The sequence below is a fragment of the Phocoena sinus genome, chromosome 5, assembly GCF_008692025.1.
Source record: "Phocoena sinus isolate mPhoSin1 chromosome 5, mPhoSin1.pri, whole genome shotgun sequence".
Classification (NCBI taxonomy): Eukaryota; Metazoa; Chordata; class Mammalia; order Artiodactyla; family Phocoenidae; genus Phocoena; species Phocoena sinus.
In genome coordinates this window covers 132,648,271-132,653,918 of record NC_045767.1, presented here as the reverse complement: position 1 = coordinate 132,653,918, position 5,648 = coordinate 132,648,271, and positions in this window count along the sequence as shown.

Sequence of the window (5,648 nt, the reverse complement as noted above, 5' to 3'; positions counted from 1 at the left end):
TCCTCTACGTGGGTCTGTCCTGCAAGGCAGCTGTGGTGTCTGTTTTGAGAATTTTTAGGGGCCAGACTGCTCCAGATCCTTCAAATTTCATTATGTTCCCTTTGCACCTACCAGCAACAATTGACTATTTTGGTGTTTCCTGTTCGCATGTCCATCAGCTGTCCTGCTGCTTCCCTCTGCTTAGTCCTGCACAGATGATGTAGGAATTGTGGCAGTTGGTGGCTTGTCCTCAGCCACTTTGTTTGGAGTTTGTGGCTACAACCTGTCATGTAGTGTGGTAACCAATCTCTAAAACGGCCTCAACATTTCCTCTGCTCCCTATACATTCATTCTGCTCTTCACATCAAAAGATAGAGACGATTTCTCCTTCTGAATCTGAGATGGCCCTGTGGTTGATTTGGCCATTAGAATATGGAGACAGTGACATTCGGGCAGCTCTTGGACTCCAGCCACCATGTGAAAAGGCCAAGCCACAAGGAGAGGCCATGGGAGGGAGAACTAAAGTGCTCAGAATAACCGTTACAGCTCCCCAGAAACAACCATATGAGAGTGATACTGAATATTCTGTTTCATTGAGTCCCCAGAAGACTGCAGTCCTAGCTACGAGAGATAACAAAATAGTTGTTGTTTTAAGATATAAAGTAGTGAAATGGGTTTTTTTTGTTTGTTTTTTTTTTGCGGTATGCGGGCCTCTCACTGTCGTGGCCTCTCCCGTTGTGGAGCACAGGCTCCGGACGCGCAGGCTCAGCGGCCATGGCTCATGGGCCCAGCCGCTCCGCGACATGTGGGATCTTCCCGGACTGGGACACGAACCCGTGTCCCCTGCATCGGCAGGCAGACTCTCAACCACTGTGCCACCAGGGAAGTCCAGTGAAATGGTTTTTAAGGCAGCAATAGAACTAAAACATTTAGTTTTGTTGTACATGTTGTCCATGGTTTTCAGTTTTGTTATCTAGCTGCTCTGTCTGTTTTTATGTGGGAATTGGAGAGATCCTAAAACAACGTCCTGTAATACCCTTTGCCAAAACCTTCCCAGAATCCGCTCTGACATTAGATTATAAGTTTCTTCTAGGATAGACCTCAGTCAAGACCTATGAAACCAACAGGAAATGTAATTCAGAACCAGAACAGAACATAGGGAATTTACAGCTTCCGCCTATGAACTTTGGTCTGTTAATCAGCCCTGTATGAAAATAGACTCTCCTCTCCACATTTTCTGCCCCAACCTCATTGCAGTTCACAGTGAGAAAGTTAAAAGCCCGTGAGTTAGATGTTAGTTTCCTGGATAACACCGGGCACCCCAGTTCTCCAGAACCAGGCTGGTAGGAGCATCAATTAAAATTTCCAACAATCGTAACTCTTTCAAAAAGAGTCAGCGTGAATCACGTGGGTACTGCAGGCAAGCTAATAGTCTGGCCCATTTAAAAGCCACTCATTTATTCATAAAACTGCTTATTGAGTGTTTATGATGACCCAGGCACCTAGATATTAGGACAATATACACCAGGAATTAAAGCAAACATCCCCACTCTTGAGGAAGTTAAATTCAGGTGGCTTATGTTTTTTAAATATTTGTCCAGTGGTCTTTCTACTGTTACCCGAGCATGCCCCTTGGGAGTCGCCCACCTCATTTCCAACTCCCTACACAACTTTCAGCACACTCCCTGAAGAGTCCTGGTCAATACCATTTTATTCATTTCATTACTTTTTCAGGAATGGCAGAAAATCCCTTGGAAATTGGTTTTTCCAGATGCTGCCCAACTAGTCTTTCTTTTAATCCAATACTGATCTCAGAGTCACCAGCGTTAAGACCAAAATGTGGCAGGCAGTTGAGGGGAGTAATGAAGTGCTGGATTTAAATTATTTTCAATTAAAAATGAAAGTTACTTAGGGAGGTGCTTTAACATTTCCAATCACCACAGAATTCTGTAAGGGGCTACTTTGTTAGATTAGTAAGAATTTTGGAACTTTGTGTGTATAGGAGGGCAGGGAGATGAGAGGAAAAGGAGATGAGTAATGGAGGTTGTTAAAAGATGAAAAGGGCAAGAATGAAACCCATCTTCTCAACACCAACAATTTAGGCAAATCTAGTATTTTAGTAGGTTCTTCATGTGCAACCTGGAAATGTACATTAACAGGAAACTTTCTACCTACTCCTTGACTCTCCTTTGCCCATCCTTGTGTCTGCTGGGATCTGCAAGTGGGTGGAAGACATTGTCATTGTTTATAATGCTCAAAGCCTGCATGGATGTGAATGACATATATTTAGAAATCAAAATAAAGCTTTAGGAAGATCTTCAATTTAATTGAATCTAGTCTAGTCATTTGGGAACCACAAGAGCTTTTTAGGGAAAATCTGCTTCTGTAAGCTGGAGGAAGTGTGGGTGTACTGGAGTCCCGGTCACACCTTGTGATGTCAGTCACCCCCAGCCCGCAGCTGATTGGCTGGGAAGAGCCGAAGCAGAGTTTAAATTCCTGCCCCATCAGAGAAGTGTTCAGAACGTCAACACAAGAGGGGCTTCATTGTCACAGATTTCCTCTGTGAGAACATCAGCCTGATTGTTGAGACATTTGGGGCAAAGTCTTTGTGAAACTGAAGAAGGTAAGACATTCTCATTGTTTAATTTTTTTAAATGAGTTCTGCCGTGTTGTTTGGAAAATATTAAGTATGCATACGTGTTGAGCAGCGTTATGTCACGCAGAGAAAGATGGGGAGAGCTGTGCCTTGGGTAAAAACGATTCCATTTTGTTCCAGTTGTTTATGCCACAGTAAATAATGACTTTAAAATGACAGGTTAAGTCAATAGAGACAGGTGCTCTTCTCAGTAATACTTTAATTAGATCTCTGCATGGTATTCTGACAGGGAAGTTTTACTAATTAGGAGGCAGATGGATGGTCATTCTGAAGTTTTGCTTGAATTATCAAAACAAATACAGCTTTTACATTTAGATTTAATGAATATAGGTATGCTCATGGCCTACAAGATGTTATAAAAGAATGTAAACTAGACTGGCAGAACTTTCTAAATATGGTCCCTTAAGTTGAAAATCAGATAATGCTATTCGTCCAATAGTATTCCTTATGAACTGAGTAGCTGAAAGGAGATGCTAAGACTACTGAAACAAACCATGGCTGGGATAATTATACTGCTTTTCTATTGTCTGGCTGGGTCTTCATGTTAGCATGATGGCTTGCATACAGTCAGAGGTCAGTAAATGTTGAATATAACTGTCTTTTAAAAAGACCTTTCCTAGTGTAGAAGACCTAGGAGTATATATACTCCTGCCCATGTGTATTTTTATTTGCTGCATTTATTCCTCTTCTTCATCTATATCAGAAGTGTCTGTCTTCCACAGCAGAGTGGAAGCTGTGGTCAGGCAATGCTTTCTGCATGACATCTAGAAGATCCCACGTGTAACAGCAACACTTCAGGCACTCCTCTTCTTCAAGAGCTATAAGTTCTGGTGACCCATACTTTCTGTTTAACTGAGGGCCAAGTAGACTATGCTACTTCGATCTGGTTGGTTAAAATATTTAAACAAACAAACAATTTTCTATCGGGTATTAGTCCGCAAGAAATCCCCCAAATGGTGATGTGGACCAATGTGTCTTAGATGCCGTGTGTCCTCCCACATCTATCTTTAATTTGGGGACACCTAGGAGTTATTTTACTGTGGTTGAAAGCCTATAACATGGGATTGATTATAACTGACCTCGAGACAATTACAATTGGAATGTTAGGAATTTTTTTTTTTACACCTTTATTGGAGTATAATTGCTTTACAATGGTGTGTTAGTTTCTGCTTTATAACAAAGTGAACCAGCTATACATATACATATATCCCCATATCCCCTCCCTCTTGCGTCTCCCTCCTTCCCACCCTCCCTATCCCACCCCTCTAGGTGGTCACAAAGCACCGAGCTGATCTCCCTGTGCCATGCGGCTGCTTCTCACTAGTTATCTACCTTACGTTTGGTAGTGTATATATGTCCATGCCTCTCTCTCGCTTTGTCCCAGCTTACCCTTTCCCCTCCCCATATCCTCAAGGAAATTTTTATTGATTTATTTATTTGGTTTTCTGAATTCGTGATAGAATTCATGTCCTGGCCAAATTCCACTTTATTTTCGAAGAGTAATAAAGAAACAAATTCTAGCTAATGGAGGTCCCGGTTAGTTGGGTTCTGGGTAATTTTGCTTTTGTTAAGACAAGCATGTTATCATTATCACACATTGTTGAATACTCAAGCACCTAGAACAGTGCCTGGCGCACAGGATTTCTCAACAGCTATTTATTGACTGCTAATAAATGGATACATTATTCACTAGCATTATTAAGGATGACAACATGAAGTCAAAAATAAGCAAACTAAGCATGATACATTGAGCTTATGATTTTTCAAGTCTTTCATTTCCTTCCTTTAGCCTACCTCTTTCATCTTAGTTTACATAAAAGAAAATATATACTTTAAAAGTGAATATTGACTCTGAGGAATGTCTGGCACAAGGTTTCTTACTTGAGAGCACAAAGAAGTTCTGGCTACAGTTGAGGGTGGCCAGAGAGAGAAGGGACTGCAGTCCACTTCTCCAGATCCTAAGCAATCTGGATTTTTCAATTCTGGGAGAACAACTCATAAAGGTTGAAAAGCTCTGATACACACACTACCTTCCATACAGGTGGAACTCAAATTGAGGCTGTTGATGTCCTTTTGTTACATGTTCTCATTGTAGCATGACAGCGCGTGCGATGTAGAAATGACATTTACCAATCACTGAAGAAGAACGTAGGGTTCTTGTCTCATCTTTTAGGCTTGTAGCTATTTTGCTCATTTATGACTCAGAATAGGGCTACTGTGTGTCTGCTTCTACTCTTTTTGGGGTGGTGGGTAAAACGCTTTTGGAAGTTTGGAGCTCTCGTTTGGAATACACTTCACGCAAGTATAATTCTTCTTATCAAAAATACTAATTGAGAACCTAACACGTATAGTGCTTGAGCTCTGACTTTCTGTAATGCTTGATGGCAGACTATATTCTATGGTTGGCAACACCGGCTCTCTCGGGACCTCAGGCTGTATTTTATTTTAGTTTGCCAGACTTCCACTTGCAAAATTATGACTTTGAGTCGGGGTGCTAAATGTTATTTCTAGAAGCACGAGCGAGTTACTGCATCTTCCTTATGTTTCATAATATTACACCCCTGAGAAACTGAGCACTGGAAGCACACACTTCCTTCATAAAACACACAACATTCATTGGTGTAGAGCATTTTTTTGTTATTTAGATAAGAGAGAAGCAAAAGAAAATACGAGGAGAACTCAATATTTGTTGACTTCTTGGAACACTGGCTGGCTTTTAGAACACCGTGAGATTATCACTCTATTCAAATTTCACTTTGAAAATGAAAATGGTGAGCCACCTCAGGATTATTTGACCTATGAAGCCAAAACCATCGGTACACAGTTATTTTGAGAGTGTCGTATTTGGGAGAAACTTTCCTTTCCTTAAGCAATGAACCTGAGAACTTAAAAGAAAATGTTTTGATTACGGGAACTAAAGGGAAGTGTAGGGGAGGAAAAGTTTTCCTCTGTCCTCTTGGGGTCTCTGGCTGAGCCTAAGAATTAAACTGGCATAAGACAGAGGAACAGGAGA